Below are 13,531 nucleotides of genomic sequence, written 5' to 3' on the forward strand. Positions count from 1 at the left end.
GGGCTGGATCCCAGGACCCTGGGATCATGACCGGAGCCAAAGGCAGACACTTAACCGACCAAGCCACCCAGGCGCCCCCTTTTGTTCTCTTTGAATGTGCCTATTCTAGATATTTCTTATAGGTGGAATCATACAATAGTTGTTCTTTTGTGTCTGACTTCATCATTTGGCACACTGTTTTCAGGGTTCATCCATTCCTTTTATTGGCTGAATATTCCTCTGTTGTATGGATGGGCCACATTTTGTACATCCACTCATCCGTTGCTGGACGTCTGGGTTGTTGACGCTTCTTGCCAATTGTGTGCAGTGCTGCAGTGCATATTCACATGCACGTGAAAAGATGCTATTTTGCTGCATCTGACATGTTTTCATTTCTTGGGGAGAACTTGGAGGAGTCTTGTCTTTGGCCGGGGTGCTCGCATGAGCCCTCAGGCATGTAGGAATCCATCCACATCTCCCCCAGACTTACCCGCAGTCTTGCCTAGTCTAGCACTGTAATTTGTTGGGGGAGGATGCTGGCTGCTGGTGAATCAGACTGCCTTCAGCTGTCCTGGCTTGACTGCGTCCTCCTGCCTGGGTCTTTGAGCCTCTTATTTGCTCGTCTGGGACTGAGCCAAGAAATTTTTCATGCACCCACTTATTTTTATTTGCTTATTAGTTTTCGATAGGCTCAATTTATATCATTTTTTATTTACATGTGCCTTATGTACTGTGTTGGGGCCCAAAATTATGTATGCATCTACTGTATTTAATGTGTGTTTTATGGATTTTTTTTGTCCTAGGAGGGGAATAATTGAGTTGGCAGGACATGCAGCAGATTTGTTTTAGTAGATATGGGTTCTAGACTGAATTTACCATTATTTTATTACGTGAGCTTGAGTCACTTAGCCCTTCTGACCTCAGATGGATGAGTGATTAATCAGAACCCCTTTTTACTTTTATGTATCTGGGTCTGTAACTCTTTATGTGTCTGTTGCCTACCCCAGATCACTTAATGTTTTGAGATGTAGGCCTTGTTGTGTTTTCTGATTGAAAATACTCTTTGCAAGGGGTTCCCCTTTCTCCATACAGGTTGCTTCCTGAGTTGTTAATTTTAGCCATTTTGACTGTTGTGAGGTGGTGTCTCGTAGTTTTGATTTGTACTTTCCTGATGCTGGGTGATGTTGAGCATTTTTTCATGTGTCTGTTGGCCATTTGTATGTCTTCTTAGGAAAAATGTCTGTTCATATCTTCTGCTCATTTCTTGACTGGATTTTTTGGGTTATTATTATTATTATTTTTTTTGGTGCTAAGTGAGATGTTCTTTATAGATTTTGGATACTAGCCCTTTATCTGATAAGACATTTACAGATATCTTCCCCTTCTCCTCCTACACTGTTGGTGGGAATGCAAACTGCTGCAGCGACTCTGGAAGACAGTATAGAAATTCCTCAAAAAGTTAAAAATAGAGCTACCCTACAGCCCAGCAATTGCATTACTGAGTATTTATCCAAAGTGTCAAACAGAATGATTCGAAGGGGCACCTGCACCCCAATGTTTATAGCAGCAATGTCCACAACAACCAAACTATGGAAAGAGCCCTGGTGTCATTGACAGTTGAATGGATAAAGAAGATGTGGTACACACACACATACACACACACACACACACGCACTGGACTATTACTCTGAGATCAAAACGAGTGAAATCCTGCCATTTGCAACCATGTGGATGGAACTAGAGTATATTATGCTAAGCAAAGTAAGTTCATCAGAGAAAGACAAGTGTCATATGATTTCACTCATATGTAGAATTTAAGTACCAAAACCGGTGAACATAGAAGAGAGGGGGAAAAAAATAAGATAAAAACAGAGAGGAAGATAAACCATAAGAGACACTGAACTCTAGGAAACAAACAAAGGGTTGCTGGAGTGGGGGTGGGTAGGGGATGGGGTAACTGGGTGATGGGTATGAAGGAGAACATGTGATGTAATGAGCACTGGGTGTTGTATGCAACTGATGAATCACTAAATTCTACCTCTGGAGATAAAAAAAAAAAAAAAAAGAAGAGACAAAGAAAATACCCTTTGCATGTTGAATTTTTGTTGACATTAGAGAAAATGGCAGCAAGTGCTCCTAGAGTCCATTAAATCTCATGTCGATGTTCTCAGGAAAGCATGAGTGGGTTCTCATTTGCATGTTTCCTTGACATCAGAAGTCACCTAATTTTAATTGATTATGTGCCTGTCACTAGCAGAGGACTGTGTGAGATGTCAGGTGTTAGAAACACCTCTACGGGCATGGTCCTTGTCACTTCACTGGTGTCTGGACGGTATTTCTATCCAGGACCAAAATAGCAATATCAACACAAACACCTCAAAAACATGTAGAACGCTAACCTGGTGGCTTATATACTTATTGAAAATTGTTTTTGTAGGGCCCCTTACCATTTGGGGGAAGTGTTGGGTATGTGTCCTATGCAAAGCCTATCAGTGCCTGTAACCCCATGGGTTGTCAGTAGGCCTTGATTTCAACTTCCCATTTTACTGAAAGGGAAGCCAAATGGCTTGCTATGAGTTATTTGTCTGGTTGTTGGCGGAGCCCGGATGCGAACAAGGCCTTATTTCACACCCTTACTTCTCCCTTGACGAAAGGAGGCCTCAGTGGGACTGCTTCTTGACCCCCAGTGGGAACACTCCCTGGGGGTTCTATGGAGGCCTGAAGGGTTATCCAGGCTGCACACTCCTCTTCAGAGAAAAGGCAGGCTTGAAGAACTTATCTTCTTGCGTGAGTTATTCACACAATCGCGCTTTTAGTGCCAATAATAATTATTATTGTTTATTACTGCTGAGCAGAGAGGTGTCTAAAAGAGCCCACACCAGGGAAAACCCAGATGCTCTCGCCCCCACAAACCACATGTACCTCTTGTGCAAGGCTCACAGGGCCCTTGGCACCAACCGCCTCACTGTGTGTGTGGGCAGGACAGCATCTGGCCCCATATGGTTTCTTGCTGGTCAGTGTGCGAAGAGTTCATGGACTTTTCCTTTGGCCTCTTTGTTACTTTTATCCTTGGGTTGCACTTCCTTCCTTTTCCCCTTTTCCCTTCCAGTTACAAGCATGACTTCAGTTGTAAGTATGAGAGCCACCAGTGAATCCTGAAACTCTTGACTCTGGCATGTTTGATCAACGCTGTTGTGTAAGGAATTGTCATTTGGGGTCTTGAAAGAAATGGGAGTTTTAAAATCATGGAAATGTATGATTGGAAGATAGAACCAGGAAGCCAGAGAATATTAAGTAGGATATTATCACATAAGAGTTGAGGAAATCGAAGCCTCTGGATTACAAGGAACTTGCTACACATTCAGTCTGTGGGTGTTCTGGATCTAGGTGGCATTTAAAGGCTGGAAGAGTGTTCTTGGCCTCTTCTTGACAGACTATATTTTTCAGGATTACTTCTGCTCATTTGTTAGCATTCAGTTTTCAGAGGGAGAAAACTGTTCAAAGTCACTAAGTTTGGCTGGTGCAAAGTTTATTATTAATTTATTTATAGATTTTATTTATTTATTAGAGACACAGAGAGAGGCAGAGACACAGGCAGAGGGAGAAGCAGGCTCCCTGCGGGGAGCCCGATGTAGGACTCGATCCCAGGACCCCAGGATCATGACCTGAGCCAAAGGCAGGAGCACAGTCACTGAGCCATCCAGGTGTCCCTATTGGTGCAAGGTTTAATTTTAAGTTGTAAAACATCTTGGTGCCAAATCAAATTTAACGAGGGTCCGCACTTGAAGGTGTTGTCTAAAAGGATGAACCTCAGTTGTTCTCTCAGAGAGAAGTACGGGTTGGTTTTGGGGTGAGTCTAGGGTTTTAAACATGTCAGTATTCTTGGTAATCCTCGGACCACCAAGCACAGGGTAGGGTGGTGGTGGGATGGATCCATATACTTCTAATCTGTTTCAAATGTAAAAACTTGATTTTGGCAACCAGTCAGTAGCCAACCATAAAATGTATTCATAAAAAAGCTTCTGAATTTCCTTAGCAATACCGTATAATTAACGGGATCCGGATTTGGGTCTGCAGTGACGCTGGGAAGTCATCTTTTTGGATTCCTATCATCTGTATTAATCAACACCCCTGTTGGGCTTCACCTACCTTGAGGAGGAGAATTCTCTTTTTCATTGGCTTTGCTGTTGGTTTGCTGTTGTTAGGTGACATAGGTGACATAGGTGATGGCGGGTTGACATGGGCACTTGTTTGCCTTGTTCCTGGGAACCCACCTTCACTGTCTTTGTGGGCTGGGAAAGGTGGGGAGGTAAGCTCCTCTGCAGGAGCTGGCATCAAATTCTTAGACCTTGTCAGCTAGGTGGATGGCAACACTTTTTCTATTAAGCTGCCCTGATTTTTGATCAAGTTGGTTCTGAAGACCCTTGAACAGAAATCCAGAAGAGCCTTCCTTAAGGGGTTTGTGTCATTGAGAACACAAATTGAAAGGAATTTTAAAAGTCAGCTATTGTAGGTCAAATTTATAGAACAGCAAGATAAAGCCTGAATTAAAATCTATGGGGAAAATAAATAAACTCTCCTTTTTTTTTTTTTTTTGTTTCTGAGCATCAATTCAACTGATAAAGGGAAACAGAGCTGTTTGACCCTTTTTGCATTTTCCCCTACATACCAAATGTTGTTTTCCAACATATATTTATTTATTCATTATGTGGGCTTATATCTGTGTAGCTAGCTCTTGTGTAAATATCCATGACCAGTACAAATACCTTATGAGGGTGTCATGGCTTAGAGTTTTTCGAAATATTTTTGCATAAATCTTTTTATTTGTGGGTAGAGTTTGATTATTTTCATAACTCTGTCCCCCAAGTTTAGCCTGATCTTGGGAAATTTGTTAAAAACAAAAGTCAGCCGTGCTCCCTCTACTGGTTGCATTTCTTTGTAACAGAAACACTGTACATTTGTGATTAAGTTCATTGCTTCTGGTGGGACTCAACTCATAAGCTTTTATTTTTCTTAATATTTTATTTATTTATTTATGAGAGACACACACACAGAGGCAGAGACACAGGCAGAGGGAGAAGCAGGTTCCATGCAAGGAGCCCGATGTGGGACTCGATCCTGGGCCTCCAGGATCACACCCCGGGCTGCAGGCAGCGCTAAACCTCTGTGCCACTGGGGCTGCTCCTCATAAGCTTTTAAAAAGCATGACTAGTGGCATTCGGTGCTGCAGGTAAAGAAGCTGGTGACTTAACGAGGGACTTCCCATTTGCATAGGGGTGTGTAGAGGGGACCCACGACCTGGCCTCCTTCCTTCCTTTCCTTCCTTTCCTTCCTTCCTTCCTTCCTTCCTTCCTTTCCTTCCTTCCTTCCATGCCAAGAGCAGCTCAGCTCCCTCGTAAGGCTGGTGGCCACTGCCTGAGGACGTCTTGGGTTCTGATGTTGTAGGCTTTCTCCTGTGTTGAGTGTTTTGCAATCTGCCAGCCACTAAGTGAAACCAGCAGGTTTTCTGTGTGCTCCCAGGTTGTTCAGACTCTTGAACTCCGGGTGCCCTGTGGTTCTCTCCAGAAGCAACTATAGGAGAGTCTTTATTTACTGGCCTGAGAGATGGGCAAATGAGGTGAGGACCGATTCTGTTCTGCCAACATGCACTTAATCGCATACCTACCATCTGTGAGGCTCCAAGGCACTTCAAGGGGAGCAAACCCACCATCCTGTGCCCTGTTTTGAGAAACGCTGAGCAACAAGGACAAGGCTCGTCTCCCCCTCCAAGCGGAAATGAAGTCCTATCAGAAAGGAGGGAAAAAAAGCACAAGTGGTATTCTGGAGTTAAAAGAAACACGTCTTAGGTAATGACAAGGCCAGAAGACTTGTAGAAAAGATGTCCTCACTTTTGTAGGTCCTCACCCTGACTGGTAGACGCAGTGGTACTTGCATCGTTTTTCCCTGTAAGTGATTTGTAACTTTCTTCTCGATAAGCCGTAATGAGATTAAACATCCTTCCTGTTCTCAGTGGAGCGTCTCCAGCTAAAGACTGTCAATGGAGAAATGACTCTGGTGGCTGCGATAAGCCTGCCTGTCTGTGTATCTTTCACATCTCTACCCTGCCTCCTCCCCCCAGATGTGCTATCTGTGATTCCAAAGCTGATACCCCAGCCTTATGTCATCCTCCTCTCCACCCCCTTCTTGATTATTTCCATCCAAATGTGATGCAGCCCCTTAGCTTCGCGAGGGCATGGACCTGAGGCTGTGTCCCGTACCCCCCAGTGCTTCTTTACTGCTGCTGACTCCAGTGCCCACTCTCTCCGGATCCCTCGCAGGTGGTCCAGCCATCAGATGCTGCAGGGCGGAAAAGAAGGAGAAATGCTCTTCTGTATCCTTGCAAGTCCCTGGAGAGTCTCTTCCTGATGCTGAGGATTATATGTGGAAGGAATAAATTCAGTGACTGTTGGTAGTGAAACCTGTCTCCCAGGGCTTCTCATTAGCCAGCAGTATTGGCATTTGGGGGGCTGGATAATTCTTTGTTGGGGGAAGCTTTCCCATGCCGCACCTGTGTCTTTTGCCTACGAGATGCCAGTAGCTCCCCCAGGTTGTGACAACCAAGAATGTCTTCACTACTGTCGAGTGTTCCCATTGGGCAGAGTCACCTCCTGCTAAGGACCGATGCTGATTTCACACACCCCATCTCTTCGTTCTGCTCCTTCACAATTCTCCGTGGGCCTTCTTTTGTTCATTTGCTTCATTCACTTAACAAATAGCTACCAATTTTCTACTTACACCAGCCTCTGCACAAGGTCCTTGGACTATAAAGATAAGGTAGGCATCTCCTTCATATTCGTATATATATGAGAATATATATATATATATATATATGAGTCAATTTTGAATGTATCACAGTTTCCACGATTTTGTGTTTTATCATTATTGTCTTGAAAGTTCCCTTTTCTGAATGTTACTCCCAGCCTACAACTCTGGCGGGCGATCGAGAGTAATTAGGACTTCTTGAATGAATGTTATGTTTCTGTTTCTGTAGCCTGGGTCTTTGAGGAAAGCCCCTTGCAGTGTGGGTCAGTATCCTTGGCTTTGACACAGCTATTAACCTTGTAAAATGATAATGCTCTATTAATCTATCAATTTCATCCATGAATGCTTCAACTGTTACAGATATGGCCTCCACTTATCATTCCTTATTTCCATTTTCCTGTATTGTGATTTCTTCATTTTCTTTAACCAGCCACCTGAGGCTTCATTTAACATGTGTGGTCATTTTTTAGTTTCATTTAATGAAACTTCTGTTTTGGAACCAAGGTCAGGCCTAGCGAAGGGATGATCATTGGATTACTTTTGGGTGGACTTTTAAGTTAGCAAGTGTCCGTTAGAATGCTCAAAACTGTGGTATGAATATTGCTTATGGGAAATCAGGTTTACGGCAGCTATTTTTCTAGGGGGACAGAAAAGGGGGATATATTTCAGGGAGGCGTTTACAGATGGCTCCCACTATGTTGATAATTTTAATTTTTTTTTTTTGCCACGTGATGGATGCTTGAGGGTTCGCTATATGATTTTCAAATATACTTTTGCATGTCTGAAATATCTTGTAGTAAGTTTTCAAGGAAAAATAGCCAGTTAAGGGATCCCTGGGTGGCGCAGCGGTTTGGCGCCTGCCTTTGGCCCAGGGCGCGATCCTGGAGACCCGGGATCGAATCCCACGTCGGGCTCCCGGCGCATGGAGCCTGCTTCTCCCTCTGCCTGTGTCTCTGCCTCTCTCTCTCTCTGTGACTATCATAAGTAAATAAAAATTTAAAAAAAAAATAGCCAGTTAAACATTTGCTTTTCAGTTTTTCCATCTCCCATTCTGTTTAAGGAGATGTGTGGGAATTGGGTGCCTACCGGCTAACCTACCCACATTCCTGCCTGTGCAGAGGGGGCACCTTGCAATTACTTAAGATTTTTAGCATTTTATTTATTTATTTATTTATTATTTTTTAAAGGATTTATTTATTCATGAGAGACACAGAGAGAAGCAGAGACATAGGCAGAGGGAGAAGCAGGCTCCCTAAGGGGAGCCCGATGTGGGATCACACCCTGAGCTGAAGGTAGCCGCTCATCCACTGAGCCACCCAAGTGTCCTGATTTCTAGCCTTTTAAATGAAAAAAGAGGCACTGCCTTCTTTCCCTGTGCTGGGCTGAAAAACATGTGACAGCGACTTAGGCTTTCAGCAGGGCCACCAGATTCATCTGTAAAATGGTTCAGGTCTGTTAGGAATAAATTTCCCTTAAGGTCGTGGGGAGCCCAGCGCCGGGCCCCTCGAGTGACAGCCCGCCCCGAGTTCTTGGTCTTGGGGACGCCAAGGGGAGAATCAGATTGGGGAAGGAGGTGGAGAGGAGAGAGGAGGGAGGCGACGGTGGGTGGGGAGGAGCGACAATCCCTCTCCAACACACCCAAATGACCAGATTCATCACAGCACGAAACTTCACAAGTTACGCCCACTCCCTCCGCCGGGAGCCGGGGAAGGCTGCAGCTTCCTCATTTCTGTGACTGGAAGTTTGGAGATGGGAGGCCGCCGGCAGCATGTGCGCCCTGCGGAGCAGGAGCAGGGGTGAGCCCAGTAAGTTCAAGCCCGTCCTTTCCATCGCCGAATTTCTTTGTGTTGGGTGGTGAGGGCGTGCAGCCCAGGTGGCTGTGGCTGGGGAGAGGCTGCTGGGCCCCCCCACCCTCGAGCTCGGTAGGGGTGGGGGGGACCTGTGCTCCCCGAGCCCGGAGCCCTGCAGGATGGGTGAGCTGGGGCTCCGGGCTGCGCTGTGGCCCCCCGGGGGCGCCATCCGTGTGCATTCTGGCCCCGGGGTGAAGGGTTGGGGTTGCGAGCCCTGCCCCTCTCCCCCCCTGGCTGTGCGAATGCAGGGATCCTAAGGGGTGCGGCGGGAGGGAGGCTGCGGGGTCAGGTTACCCACCAGAGAGAGGCGCGTCCTGTCCCCGCCGTCCGGCTGCACGGTCTGTAATCACAGGTCATTGCCCTCCAGAATGAGTCCCAGGGAAGGCTTGGGATTCAGTATTTCCGCAGGAATGTTCTGAAGCTGGGCGCCCGACAGCCTCCTGGGTCACTATGGGAATCCTAGAGGGAGGCACCAGACGGCTTGGGTTTCTCATTAATGTTGTGTCTGATTTAGTTCAGCCCAAGGGGACTTCCTAGCTCGTGAGGTGTTATTTGTGCATCTGGAACTTTTTGGAAAATACTCCTTTCTCTCTGGCAGCTGCTTTATCTCCAGGTCGATTGCCTAAGTCAGATTTGGGCGGGGTGGGGAGAGGAAGTTTGGGTGGAGGCTGGCACCCGGGGTTGGGATCATTCATTGCAAGTGACGCTTAATATACGTTCCAGCCAGTGGTAAACTTGGCCAAAGGTGAAGTTTCTTGCAAATATTCTTTAGGTTTTATTAGAAGCCCCTCTCAGAGGTTGTGGTATTTGCTCACCGCATGGGGGTCCAGCGGAGGCTTTTGGGCTAATTTACCTGTTTCACCTATTTTATATCCAGTCAACAGGTTAGTACAGAGCAGTGGGAGCTCTCTCTCTGTGTGTTTTGTAAGCTAGTCCTTCATAGGAATTTTTAGAGAATTGTTTTATTTTTAGGGCACCTTTAGGGAGGTGAAGAAATGTGTGGCCGTTACTAGGTTTATAGAAAGCCAGGTTTCATTTTATAGGTGTTTCTTCTCAGATCTGGGGTGGGTGCAATTAGGAAGATGTTAAGGGCTGATTTTATTATCTTCCTGTTATCAGAATGGGACAGCCTGGCTTTCCTGAGGCACATTCCCCTTGAACTTTGGGGTCAGAGGACAGGTTGCTGTGGCCATACTTTTACTTAGTTTGCTTTCACCTTCCAGCTTCCCTGAAGTTAGTGAGACAGAAGTAAAATGAAATGACTTTTAAACCAAAGCAGACACGTTCCAAGGAAGAATAACAGGTTGCATGGTCCAGGCGGTCACAGCTGCCAGAGCCTTGTTCTAGCTCCTTGAGGACTCAAGAAAGAACATGGCATGCAGATGTGAACTTGATGCTGACATCAAGTGTGTGACCGGCCTCCCCCACCCCCAAGAAGCCTACTGTAGCAACTCACTCAACAGGAAAGACAACCAAATTGGATCTCGTGATAGTGCTGGTGAAGCTGACTAATAGACCCTTGCTCACATGGAGTTTTATGGAACAATAATCCTTAGCCAGAGAAAGGGAGTATATTATTCATAAAGGTATTTAGACATTGTCACATGGGACTGTTTCATGCAGACATCGGAAATTGGATTAATTCTATATGAATTAGGTAGGTGTGAGAGAATGTTATATATTTTTTTTTCTCAAGGTATCCTTACTTTCTAACAAATAACCTGGTTTGGCTCTGAATTTTTTGTTTTTGAAGTTGCAGATGCAATTTGTTTGATAGAAATAGGGGCATTAAGATGATCTTGTTTTAGTAACTAGTTTTTTATAGGAGTTTTCCTGTTTCGTGTACATTTTAAAATTTATTGGTTGCACATAGTATCGTTTTATAATTTAAAAGACCGTAGAAATGTTTCCTTTTTCTTTTCTTTCTTCCTTTCCTTTTCTTTTCTTTCTTTTCTTTTCTCTTCCCTTCTTTTCTCTTCTTTTTTTTTCTTTTTTTTTTTTTAGAGTGAGAGTGAGAATCTTAAGCAGGCTTCACACCCGACGTGGGGCTCGATCCCAGGACCCTGAGATCATGAACTGAGCTGAAATCAAGAGTCAGATGCTTTAACTGACTGAGCCCTCCAGGCCCCCCTTGAAATGTTTCCTTTTTTCATTCCTGGCATTGGTTATTTGTGCTTTTCTTCCCCTTGATCAGTCTTGCTAACTTATTATCAATTTTATTGGCATTTGGAAGAACCAGTTTTGGTTTTTGTATTTTAAATGAAACAAAAACACTGCCTCCTTTCTTAAGTTTACATGCATTTGAAAAGACCTGTGCTGTGGAACACTGTCAAAAAAGATTTTAAGAGCCTTTAAAACTAAGTAACTGAGTCTCCTAGCTGTAGGGAGGCAGATATTATGTATTTATTTATGTGTCTTTGAAATAATGTTTCTAGGTTTTATTAAAATATATCTTGTGCTCTTGGGTATCATACACAGTGGATCACATTGTTCTAAGGTGGGTTTTGTATATTCACTGGGGCACACCCTGTGAAATTGTTTTGGAAACATCATTCCATAAGATTTACTGGTAATTTAATGTGAATTGTAGGTGCTTTCAACCTACTTGACAATACAGATTTACTTTGTACTGGGGCAGAGCAAATTTGCTGTAATGACTGAGGAAGAAAGTTTCATTTTGGTTCATATTTAATGCATGAGTCTTGGCATTTTAATGTTTTCTCAGAAAATCATTCTGAGTTTGTGGCAGTATAAGAACAAGAACTGTAGACTCAGAAAGAACTGGATCTGAATCCTTTTTGCCTTTTTTTTTTTTAAAGTTTATTTATTTAAATAATCCCTACATCCAGTGTGGGGCTCGAACTCATGACCCGGACATCGAGAACTGCATGCTCTACTGACTGAGCCAGCCAGGCGCCCCTGGATCTGAATTCTTGCTCAGCTACTTTTAGCTCTAAAATTGCCTAACCCCTCTGAGCTTACATTTCCGCCTCTTGTGAGATGGAAATAATGAAAACTGCTTAGGGGGCTGTAATGAGATCTTTCTCTTTTTCTTTCTTTCTTTCTTTCTTTCTTTCTTTCTTTCTTTCTTTCTTTCTTTCTTTCTTCTTTTTCTTTCTTTCTCTTTCTTTCTTTCTTTCTTTCTCTTTCTTTTTCTTTCTTTCTTTTTCTTTCTTTCTTTCTTTCTTTCTTTCTTTCTTTCTTTCTTTCTTTCTTTCTTTTCTTTCCTCTTCTCTCTTTCTTCTTTCTATTTTTAAGATTTATTTATTATTTACAGAGAAATAATGTCCGCAGGTACAAGTGAGTGGTGTGTGGGGTAGGGGCAGAGGGAGAGGGAGAGTCCTCCAGCAGATTCCCTGCTGAGTTCAGGGCTCAGTCTCAGGACCCTGAAATCATGACTTGAGCTGAAATCAAGAGTCAGACTCTTAACTGGCTGAGCCACCCAGCACCCCTGTTGGGAGATTTCTACATAAGTATTTATGGAAGACGCCTGTCTTGTGATTTGGAACAAAGTAGGCACTTGATACGTTATAGTACATTGTGTGTTTCCCCTCCTGCCCTTTCTAGTTATACTTCCAACCTCACAACTTCTCTCAGTGCCTTCCTCCCAGAACCCTGAAAGGTTATTTCAACAGAATAAAACAAAACCACTTCTCCCATCTGTTCTGTCTTCATTATGGGCAGATGGGTTATCGGGATCACTCTCCATATTTTCAGTACTTGCATCTTATTATCCTAGTTGATCAGTGGTATACTGGCTGTATATTTTTTCCACTCCGATTTTTGCCTTACCTTCCTGGGATGATGATTATTTTTTCTTCAGTGTATCTCACTTCCTCGAGGGTCCCACTGTTTTATTATTTCCTTCCTTCCTTTTTTCCTCCCTCCCTCCCTCCCCCTTCTCTTCCTTTGTAGAACTGAAAGGAGTACACAACTCGAAATGTGGCCAAGCTTGAGATGTAAGTTAGTGGAGTTGTTTCTATGAAGGCAGAGTTTGTTAGATTTAGTTATTCCAGAACTCCAGTTACTCTGGAAAAGACGCTCAACATCACTTATCATCAGGGAAATGCAAATCAAAACTGCAATGACACACCACCGTCTCACAAGGCAAAAGTCAAGAAATAACAAGTGTTAGGCTGTGGGGCAAAGGGAACCCCCGTGCACGGTTGGTAGGAATGTAAACTGGGTGACAGATAGTACTGGTGATATCCATATCTGTTCTCTATCGCCATTGCATTCAAAAAGAATGCTTTTTGCAGAGCTGAAAGTTCCTTGGTACTTGGGGGGAAGCTTTGGATTGTTTGATGCTATGGCTGACCTCATAACCAAGAAGGGAAATGAGAAGCATGGGGTGGAGGCCGTTGGCTGGGTAATCTTCCTCCACAAAGGAATATAGCATTATTGAAGTCATCCAACTTGAAGCCATTTGTTCTCCCTGGGGTCTGTCCATTGAAAAGATCCTGGGGAATATGTGGCATAATTAGTGAATGTTCCTTTAGTTGTCTCATAGCACAAGGGGCTGACCGAGGAGGGGGGGCAGCCGGGGGTAGGCTTTGTGGTGCCCTGCCAGCATCATTCACTGCTCTGCCCAAGGAGCCAGTCTTGGTTTACATTTTGTGTTGGGAATTGGCCTCAGCTGGGAAGTTATTCTCGAAGACAACAGGTTGACTGACTGCCTTTGGTCTGGCCCGTCCTCTCTGACCCGGTGCACTGAGTAACTGTGCTGCTGTTTGTACTGGTCGGTGTTTTTATGAGAGTGGGGAACAAGGAGGCGTATAGTCTTCATCAGTGTTTTGCAACACCACTCCTCCAGTTTATTTTGATTCTGTTGCTTGAAAACAAGTATTAGCGTGGCACTCATTGGTAAAACTTGGTGGGGAGAGATCATGGCTTTTGGTAAC

At 44.2% G+C, this 13,531-nt stretch overlaps 1 protein-coding gene across 6 annotated transcripts in view; it reads left to right on the forward strand.

Moving 5' to 3' along the window:
• Positions 1-13,531, forward strand: part of TIAM1 (TIAM Rac1 associated GEF 1) — a 379,913-nt gene that overhangs the window by 170,571 nt on the left and 195,811 nt on the right. Inside the window, exon 1 of one of the 6 annotated variants that reach the window (XM_041735236.1) lies at positions 8,519-8,585. The exons of the other annotated variants lie outside the window; for them this stretch is intronic. The gene's annotated coding sequence lies outside the window, so the exon portion shown is untranslated. Of the gene's footprint in view, positions 1-8,518; positions 8,586-13,531 lie in introns of those variants that run through there. 6 annotated transcript variants of the gene reach the window in all.

The sequence above is a fragment of the Vulpes lagopus genome, chromosome 20, assembly GCF_018345385.1.
Source record: "Vulpes lagopus strain Blue_001 chromosome 20, ASM1834538v1, whole genome shotgun sequence".
NCBI lineage: Eukaryota > Metazoa > Chordata > Mammalia > Carnivora > Canidae > Vulpes > Vulpes lagopus.